This window comes from Polistes fuscatus, unplaced genomic scaffold (genome assembly GCF_010416935.1).
Source record: "Polistes fuscatus isolate 324 unplaced genomic scaffold, CU_Pfus_HIC Scaffold10, whole genome shotgun sequence".
NCBI classification, from domain to species: Eukaryota; Metazoa; Arthropoda; class Insecta; order Hymenoptera; family Vespidae; genus Polistes; species Polistes fuscatus.
In genome coordinates this window covers 4,467,550-4,493,533 of record NW_025112998.1, presented here as the reverse complement: position 1 = coordinate 4,493,533, position 25,984 = coordinate 4,467,550, and the positions used below count along the sequence as shown (strand labels likewise).

Here is a 25,984-nt window from a genome sequence, read left to right as displayed (position 1 = left end):
ACGTGCATTTTCTAGACGATTCGAAAGACTTAAAAAACGAAAGGACGTTAAAATAAAATAGGGATCCTTGAAGAGAAAAGTTCTTTCCGTTGATGCGATGCAATTGAAGACAAGACAAGACATGACAAGACAAGGTAAGGCAAGGCAAGGCAAGGCAAGGGAAGGCAAAACAGGGAATGGCAAGAAAAGGAAGAGGAACGTATAGAGGTACGAAGAGAACGCGTTTCCTTTCGCGGTTGAATAAAGTGCATCGAGAAAAGGTTGTTCCGTTGTCGGTGCGGCTTTTTTGATCGAGGTGGCGCGCTCCCAGCATGCCCACGCGTCGTCCTGCGGTCTCGTAACTGGATTGGTCGAAAAGAGCGCGGCGTTGGCGCCGATTGGTCGGCGCAGGAAGGTGCGTTCGATAGCCCGGCTGTACCCTCAGTACCCGGCAGAGCCTCGAACTGGAAGTTGCTCCGTTTGCTGCTGCTGCCTTCGTTCGTCGCTCTCGAATACTCGAATACTCGTTCTCTTATTTTCTCTCTCGTTTCTCTCTTTTATTATCCCCCCCCTCTCTCTCTCTCTCTCTCTCACATTCTCTTTTTCTCTCTCTCGTTTCCTTCATTATCTGCAACGCTTGACGACCGGTTACCGTTTACCTTTCGGCTTCTTTTTTTTATATTCCTTCATTTTTCTCCTCGTCCGTTTCCTTTTACGAACTATCGTTCGAATGAAAAACACGTGAGAATCTTCGCAAACTTATTACGTCGTTTTCAGAACAAACGGATTTAGATTATTAAAGCTACATGGGCTTGATAACGAAAAAACGTGAACATTTTTATTTATAATACGATCATTGTATTTTATGTTTTGAGTTATTGGTGATACCACTATCCTAATCTCCTTTGGATGCTTTATTAAGTGACAGTACTCCTTGTGTTCCGTGAACTTTCTCAAGTGTTCTCTCTCTTCATTTCGAGGATTTTTTTCATCTCCTTGACAAGCCTTGCAACGAATCGTTCTAGATCGATATCAAGAAGGATTCATACCGGTAAGTCTTTATTCAATGTTTCGTGATCTTTGTTTATCTTGGTCTAACGTACTTCTTTTATCTTCATAGAATTTTTCTCAACAAACTTTGGCATTTCATTGCCCGATCGTAACAGAGAAATATCATACGATTAATGTCATCGAGTCTTCGATAATTTGTTATACATTAATAGTAAATTTGCTATCGAATTTGTTTCGATTATCAAATCTCGTTTTAAATTTAATTCGTAGTTCGATAAGCGAGGCGGGAAAAGTTTGAACGAGTTGTACGATTTGAACGAGTAAACAAAACTTTAGTATCGATTTTGCTGACCCTTTTTTTCGTTTTACATTTTGAAATAGGGAAAGAGATAGGAATAATTTTGGAGAAACGAGTAGTTATGGGTTTTCTCATGTATTCAAAGTCCTATACTCGATAATAGCTTTTGACGTTCTATTCTGAAAATAGTCACCACGACCTATCGACTGTCTGTATGCGTCGTCTGGATATTCGCCAGGTGGCAAACTCCGGGATACCGCCGGCGCTTTAATCTTTTTCCTTTTTTTTTTCTTTTTTCTTTTCCCTTTTTTTATCCTTCTACTCGTCTTCAAAGCTGTTGTACATATTTACTGCACCTGACTATCTTTGACGTCACTGCACAACAATCGTGCATTTTCCAACCGTTACATTCAAACATTTTTCATAGAGTCGTCGTTGTCGTCGTCGTCGTCGTCGTAGTTGTCCGTGTGTTACTTTATTTTCTGTTTGATCTTACGAAACATCATGTAGAATTAATATAATACCATAGCATCAAAATATCAAGCCTGCTTTCTTTCTCTTCTTTTTTATTTTTCGAAATTTTTTTCTACTCATATATATTTCACAGTTTGACGTACGATTTATGTCACATCCAATGAAGACGTTATTATCGAATAATAAATATCTATTATAAGAAAAGAATCTTAAGGCAAATTAAAACAATCTTACATGCTTTATTCATCTGTATTATTTGTGTATAGTTACGGTTGAAAAGTTGGTATGTAGCAGATATACATTGGTTTCTTTTTTTTTTAGCGCAGATCTAATTTACACGAGGAAGAACGTTTACCGTTTATTTTAATGCAGAGAAAGAGAGAGAGAGAGAGAGAGAAAGAGAAAAAGAGGATATTTTTAAATTTCCAACGTAACATGCGTATGTTAGATAAAAAATATAAACGATAGTGTTAACGTTTAGTATTAAGCTTACTATACTACCCTTTACTTTTTTCTCTTGTTTTTCTTTTTCTTTCTCTTTTTTTTTTGATATGCTAGAAAGGATTTTTATATATGCGCGAAGAGGGAAGAGATCGAGAAAGTTTTTCTACCTATACGCTACATTTCTCGCTTCTCTACGTACGTATTTCTGCGCAAATATTTACGCTAGGAGCACGGTGGCTGAATTTACGTATTCGCGTACCGTTTGTGAGAATGTGTACGAGTAGATAGGTGAATATGTGTGCGTGTTTATGTGTGTGTGTGTGTGACGCGTGCGTTCATATGAAGGATAATATGCACCGTGGTGGAAAGAAGGTGACAGGACTCACATAGAGGATGGTAGGAGGAGGAAAAAGGGAAGGTAGAGGAAGAGGATGAGGATGAGAAGAGAGGAAAAGAGGATCTTCGTCCAGGAGTGTATTTGGTTGTGCTCTGTCGGTTGGGTAAAGGGAGGACGGAACGCGTCAAAAGTTACCTGCGAGAGCTACGTAATCCGTCCTTCCATTTTCTTCTTTTCTACTCTTCTATCTTTTTCTCTTCGGATGTTATGGAATATTTGCGTCAGAGAGCGAAGAGAAAGGAATTTATGGTTGGTTAAAATATATATATTTTAATTTAGACCATCCGAGATTTATGCTGTTACTAAAGCTGCGCGAATTAAACTCAACGTATCTGTTTATTTTTCTTTTTTTTTTATTCGTTAGCGTATAAAATTTTATCCGAATATTTTGTTTGTTATTTCTTCGTATATCCATATGTATTTCTCCGCCCTGATGCATAATTAGAAAGATTGTTCGAATAGTATGAAAATGGAGATTTTTTCTTATATATATATATATATATTATTTTTTTCAAATCTTCCGCGATCGATCATAATTTTAATTCGAATGAGAGAGGGTCGATTAATAATCGTGGTAGGATGAGGATCGTATAATTTATCGCAAACTTAATTCAATTTGCGGAGCGCGCATCGTCGATCGAGACTGATTAATTGATTAGAACTATTATGTGAGAGTAGATTCGATAATTTAGTGTCAGCCCCTTTCGTGATCCCGAATGATCGAAGTAATCCGTCCGGAAATGTCAAACTAAATTTATATTTCCTAGTGGATGTGTCAGGGTAATATATATATATATACATATATATGTATACATATGTAGACAGAGGCACATGCACAAAGTAATCGTATCGAATTATTCGTTACGAAATATCGTGGGATTTATTCTCGTGCTGCTCGGCGGAAACGTCACAGCGAGATTAAGAAGTGATATATAACTGTAGCATAACGCAATCGCTTCGATTTTTGGAAATAATAAATTAAGTTCATCAGTAGGAATACCTTTAAAATAAGGGATAATCTCTAAGAGATAGATTTGTTTTTTTTCCCCCTGACGTTTCATTGCAATCTGTTAAGAAAATTTATCGATCGAATAAGCGTTGAAAATTTGTCTTAAAAGTCGAAAGAATTTACGTTGCAACCCATTTTTCCCACGTATCTCTTTTCTTGGAGATCGTACGGTATCTTTCTCTTTCTCTCTCTCTCTCTCTCTCTTTCTCTCGTTTTCTTTCTTCTTCATAGGAGAGCGTTATAAGAGCTCACGTCGTTTGCGTGCGTCTGAGAACGTTAATCGCACCTGCGAATAGGACGATAATTCTCGTGCAGCGTGCACTGACCGTGAGAAAGGACGAGGCGACGTTCTGCTGCTTTCCGGAGGAAGAATTCTAGCCTTGGTTCGCCCTCCGTTCCGCGTTCCGATCTCATTATCGCGTCACTATTAAATTCACCGGATGATCTTAATTAAAAGGATCCTTTTTCCTACCCTCGGAAATTCTCATTGAGTTCTCTTACCAAAGAGGGACGTAGGAACTGAGCTGAAGTTTAAAAGGGAAGAAAAATAGAATAGAAAAGCAAGAAGATGGAAATAGAAATGAAGGCTCCAACAAAATCTGGATGTTCTCGATATTTCCATTCGATCAGCGATTAAATCTGCGCCATTTGAATTTAGTGTTCTCGAAAGGAAAGAAGATAAAAGCAAAGCTCGAGCAAGCATGCGCCTTTCGAGAGGGTTGCTCGTAGAAGAGCCGACTAGAGAGAGAGAGAGAGAGAGTCAGCTAGAGTACCTCGAGTGCCTGCGAACGGGATTCGAAGAACCTACGGGAAACCTAATTCGGGGACGGGTAGATACCTACCTATACTACCTCTCGCTCTGCTTCCGAAGTTGCTGCCAGTTGTGGTAGTAGCGGTGGTGGTGGTGCCGGTGCGAGCAGCCTCATGCATATTCAGCGTATTTGTGGCCAGAACAGCCTGCTAACTCATTGTACTCCGAAGACCTGGCGCTTGCCTTACTTTGGAAAGGGAGTCTAAAGAAAGAGAGAGAGAGAGAGAGAGAGAGAGAGAGAGAGAGAGAAGAAAAGAGGTGATGAGGAGGAGTAGGGGGGGAAAGATGGATAGAAGATAGGGAGGAAAATCGACAGACGGTGGATCGTTTGTTACCGTAAAGCTTCTCGACAGGTGAGAGCCTTTCTCTCTCCTATCTCCTATCTTTCTATCGCTTTGCACCTGTCCGATCGGATACTCGCTTAGAATGTAATCGAATTGGTCTGTATTTCCGGAACATTCTTTCTATTCAACGATACGCAATCTCTAGCGAATGCTTTCAAAAAAAAAAATGATACGGTATGATCGAAAAAGAATCGATGGTATTCGTCGAAAATATTTGAATATTTTAGTTGAGTCACAAAATAAAATGTCATAGTTTTCGATTTACCTTGAATATCTTCATTGAATATATCGGAGTGAAAGAGAAAGAGAGAGGAAAACAGTAAGTCGAGACAAAGAGGCTCGCGATAAGTTAGTGTCATGTAACTCAGAATAACAACGTTTACAAGATCACTGAGTTTCTAGTTCAGGGTGTGTCTATCTCATCTCCATACCTGATGGTACGTCAACAAGACAAGGTACTGTGGGGGTTACTGTGGATACGACAACGTCGTTGAAAGGAAGTGATTTTCATCCGTCTCGTGACCCGCGTTCTCTCTATTCGGTAAAACATGGCTTATGTTGGAGAAAAAGTAGCGTGGCTTTAGCCCAAGCGCGATAAAAGCACCAACGGGGAAAAGCTTTGTTGTTCCACGATTGTTATCGTTGTACGTTGTCATCTTCTTTCCTGTTTTATACGTTTTTTTTTCTTCTTTTTCTTTTTAAGTGAAACTTCTCAGGTGAAGGTAACGATAAAAAATTTATGAAACGACATGAAAAGAGAGGTAGCATAGAGGTAGGGAGAGAGAGAGAGAGAGAGTGAGATAATAATCACAGTAGGACGATAGTTGAAAGAGATTATGAAAGGTTCTAGTCTTAGTTGGTGTGGGTAAAACAAGAGTCAGTTTAATATCCATTAAAGTAGGAATAATATAATAATTTTTAATATTTTTCTTTATTTTGTCTATATTTTTCTATCGCAAAGAAATTTGGTGAAATTCTTTTCGGTCGATTAACGCGAAACGAAATGCTAAAGTTTATCTCTCCGTAAATTTGAAAGCTGACACTCAAGTTTAATCAGGAATGCTCGGATGGAAAGAATCTGCGGTTGACTGTTTAACCGAATTGGATCAGCCGGGAAATAAGATACTTAAGAAGTTTACAAAATAAGATACATCCCAACGACTTCTCCCCCTTGATATCTTATCTTTCAGGTTTGAATATGTATACACTGCAAAAAGACAGAGAGAGAGAGGGAGAGTAAGAGAGAGATAGTCGGTTTCTAAAAGATAAGGTCTTACAAAAATGTTAAAGGGCGTGTTTTTTTTTCTTTTCCCTTTTAAAGAGCAGTCGCGTATTTGTCGAGATTTCAATATCAATAAAAAATGTTTATAGATGACTTTTTGAAAGAGATTTGGAGCGAGATTTATCTTAGCAAGTTCTCTTTGAAGAATACAAGAAGAAGATATCAAAGACGTCGTACTTCGACGTCATTTCAACGTACACGTTACGTAGACGTAATCTCTCGGAACGAGCGTGTTTAAAGCACCGGAGACCGGAAACACTGGCCCGTTCCCGATTCTTTTTTCTTTCCCTTTCTCTCTCTCTTTCTATCTTTGGTGAACCGATCGACCAACCGCGAAACAAAGCGCTTCAAAGGAAGAATTTCGAATAAGCTCCTTCTTCGTTGAAACAACTCGTTTTATTCTTTCCTTTTTCTCGACAAAGTATACCGGAGCAATTTAAATTTAGCGTGCTACTTTCCTTCCTACGAAAAAGATATCTTTCGATTGTTCGACGATTCGTAAATAAATTAGGATTACCCTTTCTTTTTTAAGTATCTAATTCATCTGTTACACATATATGATGATATTTAATGAATGATATTAAAAGTAATAATTACTTGTGCGTTTATTATCAAAAGAAAGAGAAATAAAGAGAAAGGAAGGAAGGAAGAAATAGAGAGTAAAAGCTATTATTACTTCTTTTTATATCGAGCCGTGAAACGAGTGCGTGTCGACATTAGAGCTGACGAAAACTCAGAAGCTACTTTCCGGAACTGTCGACTGACGCTTTGCATACGGTCTCCCGTATAATGCAGCCACGACATACCCGCTATCCCTCTTGTCAAGATGATTTTACAGATTACAGTCACGTCGTTCTCGCGTTCGCTCGCGCGTCTCACCTGATTTCGGATTCCCGGCGTTTGTCCTCTCTCCGGTCTTCGTTCTTGCGGTACTGCACGAAATAGAGATGAAGAGAAATAGAGAGAGAAATAGAGAGAAAAATAGAAGTGGGCATATAAGCATCGTCCTACAGCCCTGGAATCGTTTCACGCCGGTTTTCACCGAGTGGTTTGCCTGGGGAGAACCGTTTCTCTCCGCACGTATGATTATCCCTGATTTTTGGATGTGTTTCTCACTTCTTTGGAATTTTTCTCTCGCTAGATTTTTAACAGATGTAAGCTACAAAGGAAGAAATTCGAATATTCACGTTAGGTGAGATAATCGGAGACACAGTTTCTATAGAATAGTTTTTAAGTAGAAACCTAGCAAGAGGTCATTTTAGCAGGTTCTTAAAAGTTTCCAAAGCTATTTTCTCATCTAAGCGTAAACTCTTTCTCTCTCTCTCTCTCTCTCTTTTTTCTTTGTATCTTCCGGATATTTTATGAAGGTTTTTGTTGTAAGGTATCCATGAAAGCCCGTAACGCAATCAAAAGTACATTGCTTCTAGTAGTCTTACACAGTGTGGTATCTCTTGACAGCAAATTCACGATTACACGGTGGAAATTTGAAAAGCAAGCGCCCGTAACGATGTTAGCAAGCACTATCGGACTTGGATACGGACAAACAAAGAGAGTAAAATAGAAATAGAAATAGAAATAGAAGTAGAAGGAAGAGAAGTTTCAAACGTTTCCTTTGGATTGGTTCGCGATAGCCTCGAGGACACCAACGAGACTCGGAGTTTAACTCGTCTCGGCGAACCGCATCGCGTAGAGGCAACGAGGCAACCTATTCGATACCGAAGCAGCACAACGAGCCACGAAAGGAAGCGATGTGGAACGTACCGTCTTGATTAAATTTAAGAACCATGCCGTGTCTCGAGTAGCCTGGTTCGTACCGTTATACGCTATGTACCAACGATTCTGTCTTTCTCTCTCTCTCTCTCTCGGTACCCTGAACGAGATGCGCCGCTCTTATTTCCGCAAACGATCGACCGAACTCGATATCTTCCCTTCGACATTTTGTTGTCTCGGGCTTTTCCACTTGGTCGACTTACAACCACCAAGAACACCCATGTAAATTGGATTCCTCGGAAATCAGAATGGAAATTTGCCGTCACGTAAATAGTATTTTACCCTTTTTCGAACGAGCGTTCGGTGAGTTGGGACTTCGCGGTGGTCGCATTGATTCTTTGCCGAAGACCTGGATACCAATCCAAAGGGAGTGTTTTTCAAGCTCTCCTTCTTCCTTTCTACCTTCCTTCTTTCCTTCCTTCCTTCTCTTCTTCTTCTCTCCTCTTCTTCTACTCAATTCCTGTTCGATAATGGAGTTTTGCACGAAGATACCCAGTTACATGCTTATTCCTAGCGAGCACGTTCTACGTGTACATATTTGCAACTATGTTGTACTCCTCCTACCCAATCTATAGATCCATATGCAATATGCACCCTAGTACGTGTAACAACTTTCTCCTTCTGTTACTGTTGCTGAGTGGAGAGAAGCTTTAGGGATTTAAAATAACCGATTCCTTTGTTTCGGAAGCTTTTGGGAAATGATCGATGGCACTTTGCGTGATTGGGATTATTTCTTCGTACTTTTTACAATCTTTCTCAACTTAATAACTATTTCTTTTTTTTACATTCTCCTTATTTATTTCTTTTATCATTAAAACTTCGAAAGATTCAACGCGAGATTATTCCGTAGTAACACGTGACTTCTCTACCATTTAATATCTCTCTCTCCCACTCTCTCTGTCTCTCTTGTCCTCGACCGTGACTTTCCCTTCTTGTTTTATCCTCGTTTCTACATGCTTCTATACTCTGCATTGCTTATTATATCTCGAACTCGATTCTCAAGGGATTTTCTCAACGTTACTAATAGAACCTCCATGCTGTTACCGCTTTGGGGCCTGCCCTGTTTATCTTTCGGATCCATCTGGAACGCGCGAAATTGTTTTGAGGAATTAATTAGACTCTCTATGCTTCTATCTTTCCCACCTTCTCTTCCCTCCCCCCCTCTCTCTCTATACATATATATCTGTCTGTTCCCTCTTCTTCACTGTCAGTGTTGTTAAGAGAGGGAATATATGCAAGATTCATAAAGTTCCTTTATATTCATCTTGATTCTTAACGTTGTATCTCTTATACAGAGTGTTATATTTTTTCTTTTTTTTTTTTCGTTTCCTTTTGTAAAACAGTGCGGGTAGAACTCTTACGTATTCCAACGTTCGAGTTTCAGGCCATTTATCGGGAAACGGTGGCGCAAGGAGCACCGAGTAATTTCGTTACGTGAAGTATTTTTATCGAGTTGTATCGGAAAGCGCAAGGCGCCGTGAATACTTTCGAGAGGATTTCCGATTCGTCGACGGTGCTTTTTCCCCGGATACTTTTCTCTCTTCTTTCACGTTCGCTATTTCTCTCTCTCTCTCTTTCTCTCTCCATATCTTTCTGTATTTCCCTTCTCGATTTAGTCTTTAATTCGCAACCACCAATCGACTTCGTCATTGGATTTGATATTCTGCGAAATAAAGCAGACGCAGAATCTTTTCCAATGGATTTTAATTCTCCTTCTATAAGAGAACGCCCCATACTCTCGATCGACTTTTCCGAATACGATAGTTTTATATACGATAGATCGATATCGAAAAATCTACGTTACTTGGGTTTTTTTTTCCCTCCTATCGCTAAATTTCTTACCTCGTTTCTCAAAAAAATAGAAAAGAAAAAAGCAATTTAACGGTACGATCAAATAAGCATTCCAAGTAGAAGAATATCGTAAATGAATTTTATCGTTTTTAAAACTAAAAAGCTTAAGACCGTCTATGAAATGTTTGAGCAACTTTTATTCCTCGGTTTAAAATAAATACTCTCCTATCGAGTTTCCTGTTTTTTTTTTTTTTTTATTTTTTTTTTTTTCAATTTATTTATTTTAAACGCACCTGATTTCTTTCACGAGAATTAATTAGTCTGTCTCTCTTCCCTTTTTAAGTGACGATTGATTGATATCTCACATATATTATTTTGTCTACTGGTAAAACGATAAACTTAAGATAAACTCATCGGCCTGTAGGTTTGACAGCAAATCTTTCCTTTCACTTTTCCCCTGATGACTTATTTACACGACTTACGCTTAACAACCAACAGATTGCTTTCCCAATGAGGCATATTTGCTCGAAGGATTATCGGTTCTCTAACTTGGGAACTGAATGACATGCTAGTTTTATCGTTCGATAAATTTGTTTACACGTTGGATAGATTAAAACCCTCTTTTGTAAGACCGTCCTTCGTGACTTTAATACTTAAATCACGCGAAACGTGAAAACGAACTCGCGGATAGAGGAATAGAACGTAAATTTTAACTAACGTATATGTACCTATATATTACTGAAAGAAGTTTTCAAAGTTCTCGAAAGTAGTGTTTTATCGTTAGAAGATCTTAGAAAGATATCATCGACTTTATAGCAGTCGTTAATAAAAATTCTACCAATTATTTCCACGCTGAGAGACAAATCTACGAGCCTTTAAAGTCGTGGGGAGGATCATGTGTTCTCCGTTGGCACGTGCGAAGCCTTTCTTCTTGCGTGGATCGATGAAGGATACGAAGAGGGAAGAAGAAAGAAGGCAAATAATAAAAAAAAAAAAAAAAAGAAATAGAAAAAAGGATAGACAAAAGGAAAGGGAAGGGAAGGGTTTGGGTCGAACGGGGGATTAGTTCGGTAGGTGAAGCCATCTCAAGAAAATATCCCCTCGGCAATGCCCTCGCATTCCACAGGGATCATTGCGTCAAATAACAGAAATCTTTGGAGTCTCCAGCCTTTTCATTCTTCTTCTTTCTCTTCTCCTTCTTCTCTTCTTTTTCTTTTTATTCTTACTTCTTCCTATCTAATTTTCTTTCTTTCTCTCCATCTACGTGGCATTTTCCGTGAACAGCGTTTCATAAAGTTGCTTTCTAGCAGCTTGCAAGCTAACCACGTTTGAACTGTACGCTAGCTGCTGACTATAGTAATGGAGTCCTTATTGCCTACGGACAACGACAAAGAGAAAAAGAGAGGAAAATCGCCCATCGTACGGTTTCCTTGCTACGACTCGGTGCACTCACCGTTCCAGCAGGATGTTGGACCGAATGCGCACGGTGATAAACCTTAGGTTGAGTTGTTGCAACTAAACTTCCCACAATTTCGTTTCAAGTATTTTCATGAACAAAATTTACTGGTATAAAGTATAGTGAAAAGTAATGATGTCGTCATGATCGTTAATATCGATGTTATTTAAATAGAAATTATTTATGCAATATGGAAAATTACGAAAGTTTGTTTAATTTGATTTAGTCGAATTAGCAAGTATATTAAATTAATTGATACTTGGATTATTTTGTTAAATAAATGACAAGTTTTGCGCTTTTCAATAAAACTTCATAAATGAAATACCGCCACAAATGTCTATTCCTAACTAAATCAACAAATATGTGGTTAACAGGTCAGGGCTTGGAATTAGAGCAGCGCGCATGACGTTGCAACTTTGCCTGACCATTTTTGTCGCTGATAAATCATGGCAAAAACCAGAGATGGCTCGAACATGCACACTTATTGGCGTTAAACGTTTAAGCGCATGTGCTACCCTACCAAATCCTTTTTCAACGGTGAACATAATTTATCCCGAAATTACGTTGCTCGTTCCATTTTCACTATTCATCTTTGGAAAGATTCATTAGAAAATGATATCGCAAAATATACGAGAAAAAGATCTTCCACGCTGTATAATTGCTTTAATTAAAAACTATCCGAAACTTGATTGATCGCGTTCGTTTCTCTTGTACTTGTTATTATGTGGCAAAAAGAAAAAAAAAGAAATAGAAAAAATAAGCGTTTACGATCGAATCATTCAACTTTTCAATTAAAGTGTTTTGTTCCAACCGAGGCAGCAGTAAATATCCACCGGTTTTGGCGTTTGATAACCCTCTTGATTTATATTTTGCAAATCAGTGATTAATTTAACAAACTCGAGTAACTCTGCAGTAAAAAAGAACGCTATAAATCGAATATGCATGTGTAAAAAAGAAAAAAGAAACAAATTTAAAAAAAAGCTTTGTTAGCTTTGTTATCGTTGCGTTCCACGCTCGTTTTAAATTCCGCACGAGGTTGCAACGTGTTCCACCGATAACTGGGTAAAAGGGAAAAAGAGGGAGAAAAAAAGAGAGAGAGAGAGAGAGAGAGAAAGCTAGACAGAAGCAAAAAGCTACGAAAAATAAAGAAACAAAGAACGGCGCAGTTGCATTGAAAGGCTGCAGGATTGCACGAAGCTTGTTCTGCGGCTAGAAAATCTGGCCCTCGGAGGAAAGTGTAACGCCGGTTAAGAAGTTCTCTCTCACTGTCCGATTTATATTCACATTTTTATTTACAAGGACGCTAAAATTTATTCCGACGGATCCCTCTCTCTCTCTCTCTTTCTCTTTCTTTTTTTCTTTTTCTTTATTCTTTTTGTTTCTTCTTCACTCCGTAAACAATAAAAATGGGAGTACGGTAGCACGGTCGCGGGTCTTCCGAATATTTCATATCCATTTTGCGTCCGCATAGATAAACACATATAGATACATTTGTAATGTATAGTGTATCATGCCCGTGCCATTAAATATGCCGGTAAAATAATTTAAATTAAAACAATTGGAGCTCGGCCAGAAATTTCGACGATGGAGACAGAAGAGAAATTCGGCGGGGTCTCGGTTTAAAATTTAAATCGATGTTAATGTAACACGATAAAAATCAGTGGATACCGCGGCGGGCTATCCACTGTTATAACCAAATTTTGTTTTCCATGACTACGTCGTACTAAAAGTAAACGAAATCGAATTAAATTTTTGGTACTGCTGTTGGTAGGTACTTGTCTAATTTGAAGCAATATCGATCTTTAGAACGGATAACGAAAAAAAAAAAAAATCTACACGCTGCAATTCGTTTGATTCAATTAATTCGATTTTTCCATAAGCTATGTCGAATTTCATTTAAAAGTATTTTTGATAGCAGTGCAGCAGCAGCAGCAACAGTAGCAGTAGTAGTACCAGCAGAATTATTCGCAATATGTTTTCCTGCATTTTTCTGTCGGCTTCTTTCCTGCTTGTTTTTTTAAGAAAGACAAATTCCATTGGTAGTTGTTTGTTTGTTGGTACGACGTGGATGGGATGCGTTGAAAGAAACGCTTTGCAGCAAGGAATACTCTGTGAACAAACAAAAAAGTCGCATAATGCTTGCTGGGAGACGTTAAAGGGCTACTTTAGGCTGAGCCATGTGCGCCGGATATTAAGGACGTGAAGAGAAGAAAAAAAGTACAAGCTGCAATGACGACGAGACGCTGTAGTAAGTTGGTTCCTACGGCAAAGTAAGGCCCGGAGGCTCGTAAAATCCCTGAGAAGAGTAACATATTGTTGTCGAGACGACGACGTCGACAATGCCGTTAATGTTATTCGTGTATTTTTGGATACACTATCACGCACCCGATCCAACGAAAATTATTCGTCAATTTGTAGGATTAAATATATTTTGGTGGATAAAAATCTTGTTTAAAAAATTTTAACTCGACCTGATTTATCGAAAGAAAAAATTGGATCCTAGGTACTCGGAGCGAAAAAGATTTTGATTGAAGGTTTTGATTGAAGATTTTCCGGACATCGAAGTCGGTTGGAACTGTTTAGAAAATTTTTCTCACGATCTTAACGTTCTGATACTTACCCGTTATTTTCACGCGGTAAACGTACCAGTTTTTTTCCCCTCCACTTTCTTTCTCTGTTTTTCTTCCGAGCGTTCGTTCTCTTCAACGAGTCTGGAATCAATGGCGCAGATAAAAAGGCAGTCACGAGCGAGTAATTCGAGCGAGCGAAGTTTCTAGTATTTAGCATCTGTATAATTGATGGCACGAATAAAACCAACTCTTTGCCTCTCTCTCTTTCTCTCTCTCTCTATCTATCTATCTCTCCCTTCGCATGCAGGGGTACACCAACGAGAGCTTTTTGAACTTTTGAACCTTCGGCCCGGACTAAGCCAGTTTTATTTCTGTTGGGTATGAAATTTTAAGCGTTACTACGCGCTCGAACTAGAACTACGTCGTTAGCTTTTGCTTTTGCTTGTCTATTTTCTTAGTATTTCTTTTTTTTCTTTCTTTCTTTTCATTCGAAAGAAAAGAAAAGAAAAAGGAATATTATACTTTGCTTTTAGGATTATTTAATATAAAGTTGTCGCGTAAATTCGTCGCTCGTCGCATAATAATCGTTCCTCGACGCAAAATCGAAAGACGAACGGAAGGAAATGTGCGCTTAGAAATTCTTAGAAAAGTAAACAATTATAATTTGACGAGGTTGGTAGGAGGATTTGTGCTCCATTTTACAAGGTGCAGCAGCAACGTGCGAGCCGGTTTCGTAGTACAAGTAGGCTAAATGGCGCGTGTGATTAATTCCGCGGTGGTGGTATTTACTTTGCCTCTTTAACAGCGAAGTTCGAAGTAATTGCTCTTTGAATAATTGCGAGAATTCCGTCGCTCGTCCCTGAGAATTTCCTATTCGGATGCACAGTTATGATTTTCGAATAGTTCCCTATGAATACATCCATTTTGACATAGATTAATTTAATTGAATACCGTTGCTAAAAACGAGCTAAAGTTGTTCATACTTTTGAGTTAATCCAATGAGAGTTGCGATGAAAAAGAATAATGAAGTGGTGTGAGAGTTTTGGTAGAAAAAAGTGATCCTAAAGCTGAGCTTTTCTTCTTTTTTCTTCTTCTTCTTCTTTTTCTTTTTCTTCTTTCTTCTTTCTTCTTCGGTAATACGTTTTCAAGGCACGACCTCCATCTTCGTTTGGTGAACACGTGTGAGTGTTCGACAGGAGGAGGTGCACTTCCTCGCGATTGCTTCCATTCAAAAATGTATTCCTTGATTTTCAGCAATTTCACCGGGATTCAATATAACTCTTGAATCGTCAGATCGTCATCGTCGTTTCTTCTTCTTCTTCATCTACTTTTTCTTCTTCTTCTTCTTCTTCGTTTTCTTTCTATTATTTTTCTTTTCCTTTCTTCTTGATTTCGTCTCGTTCGTGATTACACGTGTGTGCACAAACCAGAGAAACGACATTTTCTTCTACTTCGTAGCTCTCTTTGCTATTCTATAATACTTTTTCGAAAGAGTCAACGTAGCTTCGTGTAATAAGCAGCAGTTTCGATCGAGTTAGGCGTGTCAGACGACGAGACTATCGAACGGTGTTATGAGAGTAAGAGATGAAATAGAGCTTGATAGGAAGAAAGAGAGGGAGGGAGAGAGAGAGAAAGAAAGATAGTGGATAGGAAAGACTCGATTTGATTGAACTCGCTCAGGAACACCTGGAAGAAAACCACTTCGTGCAAAAGTTTCTTCTTCGAATTTCAAATAATCTTGAATGGATCGCAATTTGCGGACGACGGCATGCCGGGCTTTCAATCGGGTCGAAACTTCTTGCATCTATCTGCTCGATGGCAATATATATATATATATATATATATATATATCTGTACATATCTTTTGGATCGTCATTCCTTGAAGGAACATAATATATTTTTCATTTGTATTTTTACAAAATCATTAATAAATAAAATTGACGAACGTATAATAAATATATTCAATATCTTTGATTCAATTTCATGAGAAATAATAAGACTTGTTTAATCATTTTTTAATTAACGATTAAAATTTGTCTTAAATATTCATTCGTTCCATTCACAAAACTATTCGAAACAACTGATAACTGCATTATAATATTATATGTAGAATAGCATCGTTATAACGAAGTTTATTTATTTCAGAGATAACAAGTAAGCGTATTAAGTAATAAGAAGTAAAAGAGGAGATAGGAAAAGTGGAGTATGATACTTGAAGTGAGATTCTGAGAGATCGGCTTAGTAATTAGGTAAATTACGCGCGTGTATATCCTCTTTCGTGAAATACCTCTCCTTCGTTCGCGGTTTCCTGCGAGCATTTAATTGAAACGTCGCGGAAACGAATAGATCGAACATAATTGCTGGCTGTCGAGTTGGCATTACGTAGGTGCTAAACGAGTAATTATCGGAAAGTTCGAAACTCGTTTGCGACTCGTTTATGTCGCGTACGCAATGAATGTAGGTTCTTGGACGGAATAGTATTTCTTTTTCTATATGTTATTCTTGCTGCATCGGTACGTGATCAGAATTGAATGAAAACGATCCTCGTATGTTCCGTTCCGAAATTGAACTTTCTGAACAAGATGAACGAGCCCAATACTTCCATTTCTACGTACAATTTTGGTGTCGTATCGTTCAACAACGAAAGGATCAATCTAGTTCATTGTTTCGTAGTGTCGAAGAAAATTTAATTATTAAATCGCAAACGTAATTGACACTTTTCGTTTCTTGCAAGGAAAAAGAGATGTAACAAAAAAAAAAAAGAAAAGGGAAAGAAAATGGTGAAGATTTAGGAGGAAAACTATTCGTGGTACAGGATCGTAAAAGTGAATGAGTCCAGGCGATGAATAATTTTACGAGCAGACACTGACTATTCTATTGCCCATTGAATAGTAATGAACGCTTTAACCATCCATGTCAACGAGCATAACCAAGCTAAGAATAAAGAGCATCTAGAATGTAGTATTTCGGCGTTAGAATCTTTACGAACAAATTGGTATGTATGCTTTAATCGGTACGTGCGAAAAATCACGAAGATCTTTCGAAATCGCTATTGAATAATATAATATTATAATGAAGTCGTGTTCTCTTAGGCATTCGAACGGTTCTTCAAAATGTGTTGGAGTGTTATAATAGTATTTGTGTATGGTTGGCGTTGTTATGTGTAGTAGCTGTAGTAGCTACCTGCTAGCAGTTAAGACAGGTCGCATTTCTTCGCTATCTACCGGACCATAAATTATGTTCGCTTGCTTACGTTCATTCATACCTTTCACACGAACGATGTGACATAATCGTTTACGTTTTCACAGCGTCACGATTTGGAAATACTTGGGGTAACGTTCGTTCTATTATTCCTTAATTCGAGATCATTGGATCGAAGTTAAAATTCGTTTTGATTCTATAAAGAATAGACAAAACTATATCACAAGTTCTCATCCATTTTGCATTGATAAATGTTTTCTTTCTCTTTCTCTCGGATAGATAAATGAATATAGTATGTAACATTGAAAGTTACAATCTACGACTATCTGCAGGTAAAAGCAAAGAGAGTAGGTACTGCTTGTTCTGAGTTTGGCTTCGATACATACCGGAATATTACTCCTTCGGTTGATGAAGCAATTCATACGAGAGAACTAACGCAAGAAGAGCGTTCGATCGTAATTGCATTGAAGCTTGTCTCGTAATACGTCTGTATGTATATATATCTATATAGTGTATATGTGTATATATGTGAGAGTTTATAGGTATACATACCTATAGCTATGAACGCATATAAACGTGCTTGCGGATAGCGGGGAAGGATCAAGTGCACTCTCGTTACGCGAGGGGTTTGGAAAAAAAGCGTTGTCCCTTTGCGAATGGATTAAATGAAAGCGCCTTTTTTGCGGTTGAAAGGGTTTCCTTTTGCGCGCTTGGCGAAGCTCTGAATATTCGTTAAAAACATATATACACATATACACATAGGAACACACATATTTATAGAGATGTATAGAAGCAAGCACGTCTACTTGCCAGATCCAACTCTGTACCCACAACACGAATAAATAATTTTAATGAAAACGTATGACGCATGTATATATATATATATATATTTCGCGTGTCTTCTACCGGAAAAAGTTTTTAATTTGTGTATTTTTCCGTTTGCTTAACCACTCGATGCGTAACGTCGTTGGTAAGAGTGTTAAGCTTTTTACAACGCTTCATTTTTTATATTTTCCAACGATCACTCGAAAGTTTACTTACGAGTCTTATAAAAGAATCTTATAATTCGCGAAATTTGTCGATTTGATAAGAAGAAAATAAATGTAACTTTAAACAAGATATTTATAAAAACCAAAATCCTTGCATCATTTATAATAAATTAAATCGTTTGAATATTTCAAAAGAAACGAACGTGTAAAGTAGTATTATTCTTGATTTCTTTTTTTCTTCTTCTTCTTCTTCTTTTTGGTAGAAGATAAAATCTCCCATTTAATTCTTTGGAAATAATTATTCGATGACAAGACGCGAGGGACCTAATTCCGAGAGAGTGTTCGAAAGGATTGGTGGTGGTCATTCATGGTTCCTTCAACTCGTTCGTGTTTGTAAACATAGGAAGCAGAGCAGACCTTTAGGATTACTCATGGCTACCAGGTCCCAGCTATCCGGGCTTAGCGGTCCTAAACCGTTCGTTCCTCGTTGTATTCACGATCTCTCATTGTTCCACGTAACCCGAGTGGGGAGGAGGAGCTGATGGTTGTTCGGAGAAAGAGGGAACTATTCGAATAATAGTTGGAGCGAATGAGAAAAGTAGAGAAAAAGAAGGATCGCGTTTAAGCCGAACGGTGATGCTGGAGAGTAGAGAACTGGAAGACATCGTGAGAGCACTGAAGCGGACCTACGCGGAGAGATGGGCACGGAGCAAAGGGAGAACCTTGGTTCCGCCATGGTGGTAGGGATGGAACGTGGTTTGTTCACTTTCCCGAACGATCGACTCGACTCCTCAGGGCGCGGTCGTGACCTCGTGCCGATCGTTTCTTCTGTAAAATTTGACGTCTGAATTTATTGTTATTTCTTTTTTTAACTTGCATAATATTAACGATCATTTTTATAATACATAACTCTCTGTTTTATCATTTTATTAACTAATTTTATTTTATTTTATTTTTTTTTAACCAATACTTATCGTATGATTATTATTGTTAATCGAATTTTTCGATTAAGTGTATATTTGAAGTACTTTGTTCTTTTGTTTGTTTGCTTTTTCACAATTAATTGGGAATTTTTTTGTAAGGTGTAAAGATGAGAGATATATCGAAGGAAAAAGTTGTCGTAGGATAAAATAAATATTTCAAAGTTTTAACAGCATCATTCATTCGACTACGGTTGTAATGAGCGAACGGGAAGGTCGAACGAGGGCTAAGGCGCCTTAATTTTTTTTCTTTTTAAACGGACCCTATCGTATGGAAAGGAATCGGCGGGGGTTAGTAGTTTTAGTTACCACCTGACGTTCACCGGCTGCTCGTAACGTTGTAAAAAGTGATCTCACTGTTTGGAAGGTCTTCCTTTTTTCTTCATTTTTTTTTTTTTTTAAATCGAGTCGGGTTATTTTTTTATTTTTTTATTTTCGGTTTGAACGTTCTTTCGTAATCATTTTTGCCGAAACTTTTTAGTATAGTCGGATCTTGGATACGTTTTGACCTTGCGGTTTCGAATTAAAGAGATAAATATCTTTCTCTTTAAATAATTATGAGAATTCAACTCTGCGAGGCAATTCGGTACGTACGGCCCTTTTTAAAACGGGTTTTCTTCCAAGACAATGCTCGACTTTTGCACCGGTGAAAGTCGTCGGAATAAGTTTGACGCTGGGCTATTGTTCGTGGGACGGCCCTCGAGGGTGTTGAAAATTCCAACGATTCTTCTTCCAACCTAAACCGCGTAGTGGATTAAATCATGAAAAAAAAAAGTAAATGCTTCTTCTTCAAAAGAGGAAAAAAAAATCGAATAAATAACACAAACGCGTCCTATCGCAATATTTAATTGTAATAAATACTAATAGTTATTTACAAATCTAACCGTTTTAAGATAATTCTCGTAATGCTATTAAGTCGAGAATAAAATATTTTATGAATTTTTTTTTAATTTAAAAAAAAAGAAAATAAAGTACGTTTATACGTTCCTTTTGATTGTAATTTTTGTTGTTGTTATTTCGTCGACCGTGTGCCAGTTAAAAAGCAGAAAAACGAAGATTGTTTCTACATTACTAATTTTTCTTCCAACGAGAGTTTCCATTCGTTGCACTTTTATCGCGCTTGCGCGCCATTCTATTTAAAATCACGATTATTTCTTTTTTTCACCTTTTACTTTTTTTTCTCTACTATGCACAACATCGAAAGGCATCGAGCGGGTGGAAAAAAGGGGAGGTTTGGTTGTTGTACGCTGGGATGGGTGGGAGGTGGGTTTATCGTTCCGCGATTCGGCGCATTGGATTTCCTTTTGACGATAACTCGTTGTTGTCGTCGCGTTTGGAAATGCGATCACACTCGAAGTATTTATAGCCAGATATACGTTTTTAAAATTAGGTGAAAGATTCGTAAAAGTTACCAAAATATCCGCGCTTTGTGATCGTATTACAATATGAATCCGTTAACCCCCATGGAACATGAGTTTAATTCTCGTCGCTAACATTTTACTTTGATCATTTTTTTACAACCATCCAAGTATTTTTGATTTATTTATTTGAATTACAAGAAAGTATTTAAATGAAAAGAAAAAAAAAGAAAAGAATAAATATTACTCGTAATTAACAGAGATTAATTCATATAAATTTGTCTAAATAGTTTTATCATAATTAAGAAATATCGACAGTTCTTATAGAACGAGCGTTACGTTAGAATAGCGTAGAAGTACCGGTACTACTACTATTCTTGGACCAATCTCAGAATTCTAGCCAAGCTATATATAATATCTTCCTTTTCTAACGTTAGAAGAAGAGATGAGTATAGTAGAAACGAAGACGGCGTGTGCTTCACTGCGACTTGTACGAGTCGGCCAAGAGTCGAGACACGTCCAAGGTAAACCAGTGTCCACGAAGCACAGCCACGAATATCTATTATGCTCTGCATAGTTCGCTTCTGGACGTTGCGAACTTATATTGCACGTGTTTTGGGTAATATCATTTTTTTATTTTTCTAAGATGCCATAGTATACGTTTATATAAATAAATCCTATATAAAAATATAATACACAGATCTTACTTTTAGTTTTCGTTACTAGAAAAGTTAGTTCTGTTATCTTTCCGTTATCTTTCTGTTATGCGAATCGAATGATGTATTATACTTTAACACCAAATTGTCGTTCATCGATATTTGATTTTCTGCAACACGTTACGAAATTCGCTTGATTAATGGTTTCGTTCCTTTGTTATAACCGATTGGCACGTTATTCCGAAGGTATAACATGAATCACGGTAGCTCATGCAGATAACGATTATCGCTACGCAATGGTAGATGTTGTTTCCGTTGAAACTTATGTCTCCCATGAGAGAGAGAGAGAGAGAGAGAGAGAGAGTGAGTGAGAGAAACACAAGGAAGATATCTACCTAACGGCGAGTATTCGTACCAACTCGAAGCGAGTAGTAGTAATAGTAGTAGTAGTAGTAGTAGTAGTAGTAGTAGCCTTTGGCTCGATTTATCGCGAAGCCTGATACCGCAGTAAAGAAGCAATTTTCAAGTTTCCCCTCCCTTCTATCAAGAGGATTATTCTTCGAATACCCGCTTGACTCGTAAATCACATGCTATGAGTCCGTTCAAACGATACGTCTTTCTTCGACAATCGTCCGACAACCTAAACCATTTCTATCTTTGATCATTTTGAATCGTAAACGAAAAATATTCACCTATCAGATTGTTTCATATTACTATTTGTTAATATTACAAATTATAAACGTCGATTAATAATATTAGTTTTAATGTTACGCAAATTGTTATATGGAACAATTCAAATTTTATTCAATGTTTAATTATCAGGAAAAATGTAATAACAGTAAATCAAAGTAAATCATTTCTATGTTCGATCATTTTTTTATCGTGCATTAAATATACTCACCGATAAGATCGTTGCATTTTGTATACGTTGTTATCAAAATGATTTTATTGAAGAAATTGATAAATGAGTAATAATTTTTGATCTTTAATGATAACGATTTGAATTGAACGCAATTTCTGTGCAACAATTTACGATATTATTCGACCAATGGTCAAAGGAAAACGAAAATATTAAAGAACAATCTAACCACATAATATGTCTTATCTACGTGTACAGGTATTACAATTAATTAGATCCGTATCAAAAGATATAAATTATCAACTATGCTTCGCATTGAACCACTATCACAATGAACATGTAATAGTAGTCGGTAATTACACGACGTTGTTGCATATGTGTCACGAAAGGGGAACACGATATCCGAACGTTACGAGCTCGTAATCAAGTAGTCAGTCGCCTTCCAGAATAATAAGGACGTTGCAATTATCTATTTAGATGACGCAAACGATATAGAGAAAGCCATATTTGTCTTTTTATTCAGATGTGAAATAGATTTCTAGAAAGAGAGAGAGAAAGAGAGAGACATACACCCAGAAAAAGATTTTATTTTTGTTGTTGTTATCTCAGAGGTAGTTCGCGATACTAACTGCTATAAATTCATATAGCCACCGTTGGGACTGCGTTTGGAGGCCTGGATGCACCTGTACCTGCATTATCCGTGGCGCAGCTGCAAACGGCGCGAACGTAGTGCCCTAAGTAATGGCCAATCGGTATTTCGTGCTAGTCTGTATCACGAATATAGAACGAATATAGAACGAATCTTTCCTTCCTTGCTTTCCGTTATACGCGTGTATTTCGCAAATTGAGGTTTTCTTCGATATTAATCTGTAGTTTTGTTTAGAAACAAAAAAGATATAATTTATAATATTTTGTATTCGTCCTAAATGATTTTTCCTTTAATCCCTGAATTTAACAATTCGGAATTTGCTCGTCGAGAATCTTGATTTATTTTTTCTTTTTTATAACAGACTAGTTCGACAATTTTTGAGTTTGAATGTCATTTGGTTTTTTTTTAGAACGGTCTTTGGTCTTGGCAAAAATTTTTCAGGAAGCCATAATTAAGTTCTTCTCTCAACGAATGTCACTAATTTATTTTAAAAGTATTGCTCGGTCCTGTGTCATAAAATTCTGAAGGGAAAATTAAAAATTGCAATTATTCCTGAAAGTTAAAGGACTTTCCGAAAAAGAAAAAGACAAAAAATGTTTCTCAATGCGCGATAGCATGAATTAGCATGGGTAAACGATAACCGACAGTAACTTTCGCGTTTCGTTGCATATTACATGAGCATAACGCGTACATGCATTAAATATGCGTCGTGTACCTACGTTTAAATGCACTTACGCTACGCGCTAACGTGCAACTTACAAAATATCGTTAAAGTTTAACCACCAGCGGACGCGAGAGGTCCTTGTGTTTCATTTTGCAACTCTCCTTGACCTTAAACCAAGTAATTCTAATAAATCTCGTATAGAGGGAGGCATTTTTTTATTTGGCCTTTTTAGAAAAAAAAAAGAAAAGAAAAAAGACAGAAGAAAAGGAAGAAGTAAAAAACAATTTTCTTTAGATCTGAAAGATTTCATTAGTTGAATTTGTCAATCGTAATACGGCACCGAATGGTCGCGTCATATTTTCATTTGCGGAACATCGATGAAATTACCGTTGACCGTTTTGTAAATATCAATTAGCACAAGTATCGGTGCAGCTCGTTGCAATTAATGCAGCGCAAATATTTAGTCCGTTTGCGGACGTAGCGGTACATCCGTTCGCCGTTCTCCAAGCCCACCACCCCGTATACCCTTTGCGCTTAAACTCATCCCCCTTTTCCGAATTCACATGCGCGTAATGTGTACTCGAGTTAAACCCACGCTCGAACGCCCTTCGCCGCGGTGCGTTTCGCGGCCAGGAAACGTGGAAAACAGGAGGTGGTTGAGGGGGTGGAGGAGGAGGAGGAGGAGGAGGAGGAGGAACGAGAATAAAGACCGAACGAAAAAAATTACCCGCGACGCAACGTGATTTATAATAACGAAGGCTTATTTTATTTGTTATTAGCAAGATAAATTGTCGAGATAAAATATAATAGAATGAAAATTTGAATATCAAATTTAACAGGATAGATCCTTTTCATCGTTATTTTCGTGTTTTATATTAACGAGTCATTAAGTAATAGCTTCGTCATTAATGGAATATGATCTCAACGAACGACGCAATTTCGATATCGGGGGCTATTGCTCGTTGATTAATAGCTATCGAACATTGTGTACTAATGTACATTAAATACGTATCCAGCGTTATGTGTTGTAAGAGTTTCGTGGGTTAAATCACTTTTAACTTTAGCAGGGCTCGTTTTAATCAACGTAATAATTAATCGGTAGATTTTGACCGATACATGTATATATATATGTATATATAGAATTGGGGATGATCAGTCGTTAATAATTCATATTTAAAATGAGAAACCCGTTTTGATATACTATAATTGCCTAAAATATTTTAATAAATACTCTTGGTACGTCTTATAATTAAAACATGTCGTCTGCGTTCAGCCACATGTCACTAATTATACAGTAGTTTGTGAAAGATAAAAAAAAAATGAAATGAGAAATAATCCAGTTTTAATATAAATCTCAGTTAATTACTTTGAACCGTACATAGACGATGGTTTATTGGTATTATAAATAATATAATTAATTATGATATATAAAATATCACGAGTTATATTTTTAAATATTTTTTATTTTAAATAATATTCTTTTGCTCTGGATTTCAAAAACAAAAAAAGAAACATTATTACATGACCGAAGGGAATAAAACAACAGGAAGAGAATCGTAAAAGGGTAAAAAGGGAAAGAAATAAACTCGATGGTCTCAAACGAGATCTTAACGGCGATGATCGCGAACGATTACTCTAGTCGTTCGAAAAGGATCGTGGGTAAAGGTGCGAGAACATGTTCGACTATTCCCTGTGGCCGTTGGTTGGTTCGTCCGTGAAAGTGGCCGCGAGAAAACGAAACGACGTGTTCTCGAATCGCTCGGTCGAGTTCGTTTCCGTTCGTTAGGCACGTTTTCAACGAGGGTGTTTCCTATCGTAAAAGCACCGATAGATGGGCTAAAAGCAAGAGAGAGACAGAGAGAAAAATAAAAAGAAGGAGTATTAAGAACTGTGCAATGATCGGACATAAAAAGCCATCTTTCTCGAAGCTGCTGCGATTCTCCAATTTATGACGATCTTCCTCCCCCACTTTGTCATTAAAGTTCGTTCGTTCTAATGATCGTCGGTCCTCTTTTCAGTTAAAAGAAATACGAGCTTTCTCTACTTGCATGGTTGAGGATGGTGGGAACATTGGTAGAGAGGGGGTGGGTGGATTAAGCCAAGACAGAGGGGTCGCAGGATTCTCTCTTCTAGCTTTTCTTTCGACGATAAAAGACGAAGGAGAAAACGCCGATAAAAGTGTCCTTCTCCTCGGGTATGAACGCGCAGGATTTGCTCGCGAATATAGATAGGAGAAATAAAAGGAATGAAAAATAAGAGAAAAGGGAGAGATAGGAAGAAAGATCAAGGAACGAGCTTTTCATTAAACCGCAACTAGAAACGAACTTGAAACCAATGAAACTTTGGCCTCCCGGCGATTTTTGGAATCCTCACCAACGTGAATAGAAATTCTTATTCTTTTCTCTTATTCAAGAGAAGAGAGTTTTATCTTATTCTTCGAGAGTGCTGCAACACGTGATTTTGACTCGATGCGGTATTTTTTTCTTGTTAAATTACCGAAGATTATATTTTGAGATTTGAGTCTGTCGTTTCTAACGTCGCTTCGTTCGATTACACGAAGTTATTAAAACGTTTTTCTACTGTATGCGATTTGTTTTTTTTTTTTCTTTTTTGGTTGGAAACCGCATAAAGCTTTGGCATACAATATCTTCCATTTGTTTTGACTACGTGGGGGGAGAATGCGGAGGTTGCAAACGAATCACCCGGTATGTGTACGGCAATATACGAGACACGGGTAAGAGGGCGAATCGACGAACCATTCGTTATTGTCGAGATGTTATCCTGGATTCTGCCGCTTTCATTCGGCAATTTTTTTTCTTTCTCCACTGTTCGATGCTTGGTTCGGTTCTATCCACCACCATCACCATCGCCATCATCATCACCATCACCATCACCATCACCATCACCATCACCGTTTCCAAAGCCATCCAATGTGCGAACCGATGTAAATATTTTCCCTAATGGGCTTCTGAAACATAGCAGAGAAATTATG

The 25,984-nt window shown here is 37.6% G+C and overlaps 1 protein-coding gene across 13 annotated transcripts in view; it reads left to right on the top strand.

Annotated features, from left to right (window-relative positions):
* Positions 1-415: 415 nt before the first annotated feature.
* LOC122526011 (protein turtle) overlaps positions 416-25,984 on the top strand; it is a 215,198-nt gene continuing 189,629 nt past the window's right edge. For 11 of the 13 annotated variants that reach the window (XM_043649098.1, XM_043649099.1, XM_043649111.1 and 8 more), the window contains exon 1: positions 416-1,030. The gene's annotated coding sequence lies outside the window, so the exon portion shown is untranslated. The remainder of the gene's footprint in view (positions 1,031-25,984) is intronic. The other 2 variants (XM_043649096.1, XM_043649097.1) reach the window with 2 other exon arrangements.